Raw genomic sequence first — 12,750 nt, 5'->3', positions numbered from 1 at the left:
TATAACATAGCAGAGCATGATAACCACATGAGGTTTACAGCTCACTCACAGAGGTCTCCTCACCACCAAACTGGCCCACATCCTGTGTGCACTGAATGAACAGCTTTCAACGGGACAAGAGAGACTACATAGACCATCACCACATCAAAAGTACTAAGATCACTGTACAATTACATGCAGTCTCCAAACTTCAGGGGAAAGAAGAAAGGAAATAGGAAAAGGAGGCCAGGGACAGAAGGTGACTGTAAACCCACTTCATACACATTAATACAGTTCATGTATATTTCATTCAACCACAAATTTATGAAGAGAGACTTGCTAAGAGGTATTTAAGATTTTGCATTGTCAATAGAATTTCTGTTTAACAAATATGTTTGGTTATAACAGATCGATATGGGAGGCGAAGAAGCTAGAGAGTTCTAATGTGTGAACTTGCTAGAAGATAAATGATATGAGTTTGAAGCTTCGCCATGCGATCAGATTGCAATTATGTTTCATCCAACCCATTCTTTATACTAGTTTTAAAACACCTGAGACCATAATTCAACTAAGTAGTTTAAACAGTTGTTATCACAAGTAACTTGAATAATGATAACGTAGCGGATTCCTTGGCTGCTGACCAACACTACTCAGGACAAATGGATTCTACCTTATTATACATAGCAGAGAAATACAGAGACTTATGTTGCCTGATAAATCATTTTCCTAGTATGAATTTTAAAAGATTCAAGAAACATAACTACTCAGTGTATTTATCAGTCCCATGAAATAGGATACTATTACCAACTAAAATCTAATTAGCCAAATTAAACTTTCAAGAAGATTTACATTTGGTTTAAACAAGCGAAATTCTTTATTTTTCTCTGAGTCCATCTCCCTAAAATAAGGATATTGCTGAAAGTTCATTAGTATGACAGTAAAAGATTCCTAGCCTGTTTGTTTATTTTTAAGGCAACTAATCTAAGAAGAATCAATCTCAAATTTGGTTGGCCAAAAGGAAATATTTGTTTTGTAGCCAAATAAATGATGATTTTTAAAAAAATTACATTGCATTATTTGACCACTCCAACCCCTCCTTTAAGGATTAGTTATTACTGTGATCTAACCTGTATTTAAAAATCCTGGATAAGATAACTGACTAGACCAGAGACTTAAAATGGAAACCAGGCTCCTATCTTAATTTGCTTATAAAACAGCTGTACCAGACACTGCACTTCTGCTGAAAAATAGTAAATAATTAGTCATATACACTGAATAGTTCTGTGATACCCCATTCACCATACTATCTGAGAACCTCTCGAAGATTAATGCATTTAAACATCTGACACCCCTGTGAGGTAGGAAAGTATTATTATAAGCAGAGAGAGAGAGAGAGAGAGAGAGAGAGAGAGAGAGAGAGAGAGAGAGAGAGTAGGTGAGTAGCTCAAGATCACACAGAAAGTCTGTGGCACTGCTGGCAATGGAACTCAAATTTCAGGCCAATGCTTTAACCACCAGACTTTCTCACCAATATCCCCGAAGTAAAGTGTGTGCGCGCACTACAACTGAAGGAATAGATGAGATCATTCTTTTGCAGCTGTTCTGTTGTGTCTACAAGGAAACTAAGGCAGGAGGCTAGTTCACATATTTGGTCTTGGGTCAGACGATGTACCCAGGATTTTTAAATCCAGGTCAGCACTGCATCTAGCAGGCAATAACTAAAATTTCAAATCATAATATTTAATATGAATGTCAGAGATCCCAGTACACAGTTCTTCCCTCCAGTTCGGGGAGAACAATGCATGCCAAGACATGTAGTCCCTGAAGGCTACACTGTCTTATAAAACAGAAGGCTGGTCAAGGACTGTTTGACCTGTGAGCCAATCTTAGATCCCCTTTACCTAGGCTATCATTCCTCCATCATCATTAGAAGGTTATTCCTATATTTCATAGAATCATAGAATATCAGGGTTGGAAGGGGCCTCAGGAGGTCATCTAGTCCAACCCCCTGCTCAAAGCAGGACCAACCCCAACTAAATCATCCCAGCCAGGGCTTTGTCAAGCCGGGCCTTAAAAACCTCTAAGGAAGGAGATTCCACCACCTCCCTAGGTAACCCATTCCAGTGCTTCACCACCCTCCTAGTGAAATAGTGTTTCCTAATAGCCAACCTAGACCTCCCCCACTGCAACTCGAGACCATTGCCCCTTGTTCTGTCATCTGCCACCACTCAGAACAGCTGAGCTCCATCCTCTTTGGAACCCCCCTTCAGGTAGTTGAAAGTTGCTATTAAATCCCCCCTCACTCTTCTCTTCTGCAGACTCCTCATAAGTCATGTGCCCCAGACCCTCAATCATTTTTGTTGCCCTCCATTGGACTCTCTCCAATTTGTGCACATCCTTTCTGTAGTGGGCTGTTTATCTTAACCAGATGCATGCACATCTGTGGATGTTTGATACACAAATCTCTTTCTGTCTGTAAGTAGAAATACATTATGCTTCCACTTTTAAAAGACATCTTCACTTGGTCAATGACAATAATGCCCACCAGAGAGCGCTAGCAGCAAAGGACTACTAGTATCATGCAGAAAATAGGACTTGCAGTCTTTCTGAATAAAATGCACCTACTATTATCAAGCTCCTTTGTTTGCTTAAAAGAAGCTCTCAGACATTTAGTTAGACCAAAATTTTCAAAAGTGACTAGTGACTGAGTGCCCCAATTTTTGAGCACCCAACTTGAGACCCCTGAAAAGGTCTTCAATTTTTATAGCATGAATGCTAAGCACTTTTGGACTCTCAGGGCCCTTTAAGAGATTTCAGAAATTGAGGCATCTAAAAAAAATCACGTTGTCATTTCTGGAAATCTTGGCCCAACGTCCTTATACCAAAATTTCCAGCATGCTCCACTAAAAGCCAATGCTACACACAATTGCTCCAACTCTTCATAAAGACGGTTATGGGTTTTTTTGTTTTTGTCTCAGCTCCCAGGGGACTGAATACCTAGCCACCTTCCCATCTAATTAATTATTCAAATAAAAGTGTTGCTAGTTTCTTAGAATAAGCCAGTTAAAGAAGTTACTGTGTATCTTTCCAGAAGCAGCAAATGGAATAGCAAGTATTTTCCAAGCAGCCTAGTCTAAGAGTTCCTGTTTTTCTGTATTCCAGCTTCAAATGTCTTATCAAAAAGGAAGTGACATCTGAAAAGTTTTCTAAAAAAAGAACCAACTTGCTATTTGAAAAGGAAAAAATAAAACCCTGGCCATGTGTTTCATTCTTTCCCCCCCCTTCCCCCCCCCCCAAAGTCCCTAAATGGAAAGGAGGGGAAAAAAGAAAAGGGGGGAAAAAAACCTAAAATATTTTTCTACATACCCGTTACTACTGTAACTGAAAAAGCCAATCACAACATATCAATACTTGTAGCAAGACAGAGGTCTTAAAACAGCTACACTGAAACAGTGACTTGGTCCTTAACAAGCTGCTGATAGAATTTTAGTTATTAGATATGTGCACAGAACCTCAAAATTCTGGTAGAAGAGAAGACAGCAAACACACACACACACACGCACAGAGTATCTATTATTGTGGGCAGTGCAGTTGTAGCTGTATTGTCCCCAGGATATTAATTCTTAATTAATTAATTTAGGATAGCTAAAAATTGTTTGGGTGCCTTCTATTTTGTGATCAATACTGTATAGACAAAGCATTATCCAGCAACTAAAGGTGAAATCCTAACCCCATCCAAGTCAATAAAAGTTTTGCCATTGACTTCAGTGAGGCAGGATTTCACCCTAAATTTTTCTTATAAGGGAAGCAAAGATTCACTTTTCCCTACATCTCAGCCCAGCTGAGCAGGCTAGAAGGGGGGAAAAAAGTAACTTAATTTGTAAAGAGATTATCTATTTTATGCAAGGAGGCATTCAGCCATCAATCCTCCCATCTGCAAACTCACAATCTATGATCAAACTTTCATATTCCATCCGAGATCTGTCTCAGCGAGACAGATGGATACATCTGAATGACTCACATTGATTCTGGAATCTGCACATTTTTTAAAAACAAAATATATAAATACATTTTCTCCATTTTTGAGTAACTATAAGTGACTTTAAATAGCAATGTGATGGGATACACCAGGCCCTTTGTGGCCCCCTACTGAAGGCCTCATGGTCTTACCACACCCCTCCCCAGGAAGGAGCTGTGAAAGTGGGTGATCCAGGCCTGCCTACAGAAGCCTCGTGGTAGCAGGCAATCAGAGCCCAGCAGGCTCAGAGAGAAGGAGCTGCAAGGCTTCGACAGGTGAGTTCCTGGCTGGGACCAGAGGGGCGAAGAAGGAGACTCCTCACTGGCCATAGATCGACTGGCTTCATTTACTGGACCTGGGAGAGAGAGGATCTGAGAACTCTAACTCTAATGGAATGAGACCAAGTGGGAAGTGGCCCACAGAATGAAATAGCAGCAATCAATCAAAGGAAGTCGTACATGGTTGCTGTTTATAGAGTCCCTGGGTTGGAACCTGGGAGTAGTGAGTGGGCCTGGGTTCCCCCACTGAGAAGAGGACAAGGCTCCTTTAGAAGCCCAAGGAAAGGGCTGAATTTAACAGGCCCAGAAACAGGGCTGAAGACTTTGGAGAGGATAGACAATTTTGTTGGACTTTTTTGCTACCCTGGAAGGGGTAGATATTGACTTGGCCAGAGGGTTGAGCCACCGTAGACCTGCCTAGCAAGGTTGTAAGCAACAGAGGGCGCCAGGAGTGGGGAAAAGTGCAGTACGTCACCCATATGCTGGGAGGCATTCGGGAGGTGAGCGCCCCCATTCACAAGCTCTATAGCATAAGATGCTGCATGCCATTCTTTTCGCACAGTGAAAAAAGCATGAGCATCACATTATGTATTTAAGGATAACTACTACTTGTTTGTTTACAGTGCTTTTCCTCCTGAGGTATCCCAAGAGTAAACCAAGTAATCCTTTCTTACACAACCATTCCCTGAAAAGGTACTGGGAGCATTCACATGAATAAGGTGCGGTACAATCTAGCCCTTAATAATAGATACTAAAACTGCTTCACTCAGCACTAAAATGCATCTATGCCTGGGGTGGAACATGGCATCTGTTTAGTAGCACACACCTCACCACTGTACACTAGCAGGAAGTGCAACACATCCAGCTGAAACGTCAGGTTCGATTCAGCACCAGCACAGAAGGTGTTACCCAGGTGTAAAGTGGGCAAAGCTGGCCTCGACACATCCTTTGCCCTCTGGATTCTGGGTTGCTATAAGGGCCAAAATGGCACCCAGCATAGCTCAGCATCCCTGAAATATGCTGAGTTACAGAAGCCTCCCCAATGCTACCTGTGGCTTACATCGCAAGCTAGAATGGCCACAGTGGCTCATGTTATGGGCCCAAAACCGCTTGTCCGCATCTCCACTCCTGGCCTGCCGCCTACAACAGGCTTCCAGGAGAGCCAGCACACAGCTGCCTATGCCTTCCCAGCCCAGTGCCTTCAGCAAGGGGAATACTTGCCTGGTTCCTTGCACCGTACAGGGGACCAGAATGCCTCCTTTCATGTGGATTTTAGGTAAGCAGAATGCAATATCTAAACTGGACCTTAATCAGGACATCAGTATAAATACTTCCCTTACAAAATGGGTTACAGGATCTTTAATAGCAGGGCCTCTGTTTTACAGCTTATATGAAAGAGCAAAGCTCCAGTTAAATGATCATGTAAATCACAGTGTTTTTTATGCAATGGTAAGTCAGTGCAAATTGGTCAGGGGTATCTTGAAGCCTCCTGGCGGTTGTTTATTTATTTATTTATTTAGTCAGTCATGATACATGCCAAGCAAGCAGGAGGGCAGGGTTGTAAAATTGTACTCACTCGCATGCTCAGGATTTGTATACATTACAAAAATCAGTAGAGATTAAGCTGAGGTTAGTTAATACATATCCATACAGGCTTTGTTGTGTTTAACATAACATTAGTTAAAACATATTGGTTAATACATTTTCTGACACGATGTATTTTTCCAGAGTAGATAAGTCCTCATTGACATGGGTAAACTAAGAACATGGGTAAACTAAGAACTAAACATATTATGATATGACAATATCATAATAACAATAGTATTCTGACCTCAGAGAAGAGTCCCCACCAACTGAATTAGAAGCACCATTTCCAGCAATACCCTGGATCAGAGTCAAGAATCAGAGGGGTAGCCGTGTCAGTTTGTATCCACAAAACAATGAGGAGTCTGGTGGCACCTTAAAGAGGAACAGATTTATTTGGGCATAAGCTTTTCGTGGGCATGCATCTGAAGAAGTGGGTTTTTCTGGATTGGAGTGTGACATCTAAGGAGTAACCTGGCCTCGCCCTGAATAGTTTAAGAGATCACTGCCAGAGATGATATGGCTGCAATATTTATGGACGTTGTGAAAACAAGGATCACAAACATTCCCCAGACAGTGGGAAACACAAAGGTTTTATCTTCAAAACAAGAAGTTCAGTAATGCAAATTTAAACAAATACTCTTGAGACAACATCATCAGCGAGTACTATTTTAAAATAGTATTGTAAATGAATAGCTGCTGTGTTTTGTTTTGTTCCCCTCCCCCAAACTCACAATGCTACTCTCTTCTGGAGTCAACAATGACTTTTCATATTAGGTAGAAAATATTGGTGGGATTAAAATAACCTCCATTTGCAACAGCATAGCATGCGGGGGACTGGAATTATTTCCCATTCATCTATTAGAAAGGAATAGTTTCATTTTTCTATGCTGGGAAAGTATTACTTTTAACTGAGTGTTTAGAAACTGTCATTGTATATAAATGAAATATTTATTTTTAATCTCAGTGCAGATAAACTGACTCTGATGTTTTGTAAGACTTCAGCACTCATCTACAGTGGAAAATTGTCCCAACTCCAGCAACAAAGATGGCTAGCCACTCACATAGCTGTATTAGTAAAAACAACAAGGGTGAGCAAGGAAAGTTTTGAACTGTGCTAGCATACAACAGTGCAAATCTCTGCTTTCTGTACAGATATATCTTTACATAAACTGCTACAGTATTTCTGGGAGTCACAATATAAGTTGCAAATAAAAGTTACAGTTACCTAGTCCGGGACGATTTTAGGAGGTCACACAAAATTTGTGTTTTATTTGTTTTAACTTCACTATTAGAGCTAGTCAAAAAAATTGGTTTGAGATTTTTAAAAAAATTCAGGGTCTATTTCAAAAATGAACATATTGGGGGGGTTGAAAATTTCCAAATTTTTTTTTCCAAAAGTGAAAAAATTGTTTTTCATGTTTTGGTTTTCCTGCCTCTTTTCCTTTTTCCCTCCCTTTTCAGTGGCTAAATGAATAAAGGAAAAAGGGGGGGGGGCAGAAGAGGGAGCAGCAAAGCCCTCAAAATTTGCACTTTCCATTTCTTCTCCATGTCTCTCAAAACCTATTTACCACTTTTCCTCCAGCTCTACTCACAACTAGTTTTGCTTGTATCGAAAACAAAGGTTGCAAATGTTGCATTACAAGTCCAAAGAAGGTAGTGACACAGTATAATGAGGAGAGAGAGAAAAAAAGGGTATGTCTACATGGCAAAGAAAAACCCGCAGCATCACGTCCCAGAGCCCTGGTCAACTGACCTGGGCTTGTGGTGCTTGGGCTGCAGAACTAAAAACAGCAAATGCAGATGTTCCTGCTTGGGTTGGCGCCTGGGCTCTGAGACCCTAGCCCCTCGCCATGTTTCAGAGCCCTGGTTCCAGCCCGAGCAGGAACATCTACACTCCCCAATTGACCTGGGCTCCAAATTTTGGCACCAGGGGATTTTCTGGGCAGTGTAGATATACTCAGACTTCACTAAACTTTTGGGGGGAAATAAAGAACAAATAATGCTCTTTTTATTATTTTTGTGTGTGTCAAAATAGAGTTAGACAAAATAAGAGAACGTATGTGAACCGTCATTGTATTAGTACAAACTCTGCTGTGGTGCAGCATTCTTAGAAAACTAAATATTAACCCTAAAATACTCAGGCATGTAACAAGACAAAAAAAGTAAAACACATAATTGCATCTGGTATTTCAAAGTATTGCTATTTGTTTTCTGTATTAGGGTAGTGCCTAGAGGTCCCAACAAGGATCAGGACCTTGCTGTACTAGGCACAGGACAGACACATACCCTGTTCTAAAGAGTTTCCACTCTAAATAGACAAAGGATGGGAGAGAAAACAGAGGCAGAGAGATGAAGTGACTTCCCCAAAGACACAGAGCAGGTCTGTGTCTTAGTGACTGAGCCAGGAACAGAATTCAGGCCTCTCAAATCCCAGTATTCTGCCTCTGACAGCAGTCAATATCAAACATTGCAGAGGAAGGGCACAAGAAACCATGATATGGGCCGTTACGCAATAATTTGCCTTGCGTGAAAATTTCTTCCTAACCGCCGTGTCTAAAGATTATACCCTGAAACATCCAGTCTGCAAACAACCAAAGTAAAATGGTGGTTATTCTAATATTTTTCCTGAGTTTTTTTTTTAAGATTATAATCTTTAAAAAATGGGGGAGGGGGGAGAGAATTTGTCAAACACTTGAAAATCAATACATTAAAAAATATATATGAAGTGACTAGATTTTTAAGATGTCTGCAAAAAAAGATTCCTTTCATTAGTTGAAAAAGCCAGCATGGAAGCATTTAATTGATACAGTTCTGACATTGTTTTTAGGCCTTTACCAAAAGCTATGTATCTAGCCACTTAGACAGCTCTCCTGATCAAAATATGAGAGAACCTCCCAAGTATTTCAAAACAAAATCTCCCTCGCTTTCGTCCCTCCCAGCCTGTCAGATGAATAACTTGATTCGTTTGTCTGCTTGTTTATAATTGCACGAGAGAGACAGTGGGTGTGTTGGGTGTCTGGAGTGGCTGGCACAACGGGTTTGTTGGTTTATAGCTGCCCCAAATGAACTGTGTTTCATTATCAACTGCATTCCAAATTCTGGCTGTCTCCATGCAGACGTAAAGCATTTCCAAACCAGCTTGAGCAATGGCCTACCGACAGCACCACACAGGTGAGCCAGTGAAGGAAGAAGAAAAGGAGGACTTGTGGCACCTTAGAGACTAACCAATTTATTTGAGCATAAGCTTTCGTGAGCTACAGCTCACTTCATCGGATGCATTCAGTGAAGGAAGACTGCTTCAGTTTCAGTATTCAGGTATTTGCCATTTAGGAGCTAACTGAGGTGTAACGTATCTGTAGGGAACCAGAACTGCAGGGTACTTATCGCAACTCTGTCACTGAGTCATTCTTTAGCTTTCTGTGCCTAAGTTCACCCACCTTGAAAATGGATATGGAATTTGTGTAGCTCAAAGGGTGTTGAAAAGCTCAATAGTTGCAAAGCACTTCAAATTAGAAGTGCAATACCTAAGCTCCAAATTGTTACTATTAATATCACCTCCCTTATTATGAAGTTTCTGCCATCCACATGGCAGTCTGCTCTCCAGGGAAATATTTGAAAGATTCATGTTTCAGCATACGCTGTCATTTAATCTTCAGAATAACACCTCACATAAATTGTCATTCACTATAATGTGTTTTTAAGATGAAAGAAATGTATTGGTTCGTGCCTGAATGCATGTACACATGCCAACAAGTTCCAGATTAGTGTATATAATGAACATACAAGTGCATGGAAGCTACTCCAATCAATTAACAGTGCAAAAACAGAACATGCCCAAAAGCATTCACTCCAGATGTACAGAAAATCTTACACCTGAAAAGAAAGCTACTTACTCTATCATTAGTGGATACGTTTTTCCAGTTCCATCAAGTCCGGTATGTCACTTCCTCCAGTTTTATGAAGAAATGTTTTACATAAAGGTTTCAAAATCAGTGCTTTTACTTGAGAAAAATAAGGAAAGAGGCATATTTACAATAGGAAGAACTTCTGGGCAGACTTAAATGACTGATGTACTCATTACTAGGCCCAGCACTGCAGCTAGAAGTTACTCAGAAAGGAATGCTGCCTGAAGAAAGGTTATTCTGTATTCTTTGCTCAGTGTAAAAACATTGTCAGTGTCAAATCCTTCTGTTCATATTACCATTAGAGGTGACTTCATAAACTGCAAAAACAAGTATATCTTAATCCACTCAAAATGGCTTGTTTCAGAGTAGCAGTCATGTTAGTCTGTATTCGCAAAAAGAAAAGGAGGACTTGTGGAACCTTAGCTCACGATAGCTTATGCTCAAATAAATTTGTTAGCTTCAAAATGGCTTGAAATTTCACAAAATCCAACTGAAGTTCTCAAAAATGGAGGTCCCAAACTTAGGCTCCTAGATCCATCTTTAGGCAACAAAATAAGTGGCCTGAGGAAAGAAACTGAACATCTGAAGTCCGTGGGAGGTTTTAGGACTCAAAATCTTTGAAAAATCAAGTCAATGTATTTCATTGCTATATATGAACTAGAGCTAGTCAAAAAAAAAAATTCATTTAAAACATGGCCTTTAAGAAAATGGAAAACTTTCAAGAAAAAATTTTCAGCCAAAGCTGTTCCAAAAAAATGTTGGGGAGTTGTTTTTTCATTTCCTCCCTGTGCACACACTTAATGCCAAAATGGAAAAATAAAAGAGGGCTGATGGGAGGAAAAAGGAAGGCAGGGAAACAGAAAAAAAAAATACCACCCAACATTTTATATAAAACTTGAATTAATCAAAAAATTGTTCCTCTCCCCACAGATTCAATATTAAAAAGTTACCATATTTTGACCAGTCTTAATATGGACCTTAGAGCAGTGGTTCTCAAAGCCGGTCCACCGCTTGTTCAGGGAAAGCCCCTGGCACGCCGGACCAGTGTGTTTACCTGCCGCGTCCGCAGGTTCGGCCGATCTCAGCTCCCACTGGCCGCGGTTTGCCGATCCAGGCCAATGGGGGCTGTGGGAAGCGGCGCGGGCCAAGGGATGTGCTGGCCGCCCTTCCCGCAGCCCCCATTGGCCTGGAGCGGCGAACTGCAGCCAGTGGGAGCTGCGATCGGCCGAACCTGCGGACGCGGCAGGTAAACAAACCGGTCTGGCACGCCAGGGGCTTTCCCTGAACAAGCGGCGGACTGGCTTTAAGAACCACTGCCTTAGAGGACGCAACTGGTCAAGAGACTAAGGCCAAAATTTTTCAAAGGGTTAGGTGCATCCATTTGTGAAAAATGTTGGCCTTAGTCTCTTGATCAATTTGCCTCCCTTTTCTAAGGAGCCATATTCAACATCTACAGTATAACAGAATATTTGAGATACTTTTAGCCTTTTGCTTGCACGCACACACGCACACACACACGAATGTATACAATCATTAGGTAAACTGACATGGCTTTGCAGCTAAATTACAAAGAAAGAATCTAAATTCACTGGGATGTGGGTAGGGGGAAGTTTAAAGATGACTCACCAATGAGCATATAGAGTCACACTGACTGGTGCTGAGATCTCATTATCTGTCAGAAGTTACACAATATCAGACAAGGATATAATTTAGATGGGAGACCTACATGGAATATTACTATTTTAAGTATTGTTGGTAATTCTGTAGATGGATGAGGGACATGGCTGCTTCAGATGCTTCCCCCTCCCCCCTTATTTGTCACTTATATTCATTAAAGTTTTTTTGAGGGGGGTGGAGGGAGGAGGTAGAAAGGATGTCAACCTGGTCTGACCCAGGTAATTATATTTTGCCTCCATAGAATCCCCCTGCAGTTTTGTCAAACAATTTCTTTGCTGCTCCCTGTTAAACAGCTGATCAATACCAACTCAGGAGTGATGTGTATCAATCTACTACAGATGAGAATCAAATGCTTATTCTGATTTAACAGAAATTTGGTTTTTGATGAGAGAGCCCTCTAAGAAGACCTGGGGAAACTTATTTGCTCTCAAATAGGAGGAAACAAACATCTTTTTTTTAAAAAGTTCTATTTTTCTAACTTGGCCACTTTTGACTGGCCCACTCCTCAGTGCTAGACATGGTTTCAAGGTCCTCAGATAGGAACTCTTTGTTTTGGCCAGACTGAACCCACTTAATTCGTTTTAGCAGAGAGCAAGACAAATGTATGAGTGTTACTGCATGACAGCATTGCTTATGATGGTAGGAGATGGGGCTCAACAGTCCTGGGGCTCAATTCTGGTTTATGTTTTATGTTCTTAAAAGGTCATGCTTCAGGGTTTCAGCTAGGCACCTGCAAGGGTCAGGAAAGGATCTCTCCCCCCTTGCCCCCCCAATGTCTTCTGGTTGGGTTTTTTTAAATCGCCTTCCTGTGAAGCATTAGGGATGGCCACGGCTCGAGATGCGATGGGGAGGGGCAGGGTTCTGAGGTGGCACCGAGCATTCTCTCTCTCAGGTGCTTGGCTGGCTGGTGCTGGCTCACATGTTCAGGCTGTATCTGATTGCTATATGTGGGGTCAGGGAGGAATTTTCCCTTAGGTCAGATTGGCAGCGACCATGTAGACTTTTTGTCTTCCGTCGCAGAATGCGATTGCGGGTCATTTGCCAGGATTATCTGGGTGTATTTTCAATCATTTCCCTGCCATTGTGGGGGACTTGAGGACTGGTGCACGTTGGTCCACTCCTATTTTCCGCTTGTGGCACATAACAGTCTAGTCTCCCATGGGCTGTACTACTTTGGGTCTAATTTAGGTTGTTGGGTTTAATGTGCAGGTGCTGGGTGGCGTTGGTGGGCTGTGATCTACAGGCACTCAGACTAGATGATCTGGTGGCCCCTTTTGGCCTTAAACTCTAAGACTCTGCTGTGTTT

General features: G+C 41.4%; 1 protein-coding gene across 5 annotated transcripts in view; it reads right to left on the bottom strand.

Moving 5' to 3' along the window:
- The window catches only part of SHROOM2 (shroom family member 2), a 186,989-nt gene that overhangs the window by 89,829 nt on the left and 84,410 nt on the right, over positions 1-12,750 (bottom strand). The window lies entirely within an intron of this gene.

The sequence above is a fragment of the Chelonia mydas genome, chromosome 1 (assembly GCF_015237465.2).
Source record: "Chelonia mydas isolate rCheMyd1 chromosome 1, rCheMyd1.pri.v2, whole genome shotgun sequence".
NCBI lineage: Eukaryota > Metazoa > Chordata > Testudines > Cheloniidae > Chelonia > Chelonia mydas.
Note: the sequence above shows the minus strand (reverse complement) of the source record. Positions and strands in the feature narration are given on the sequence as shown.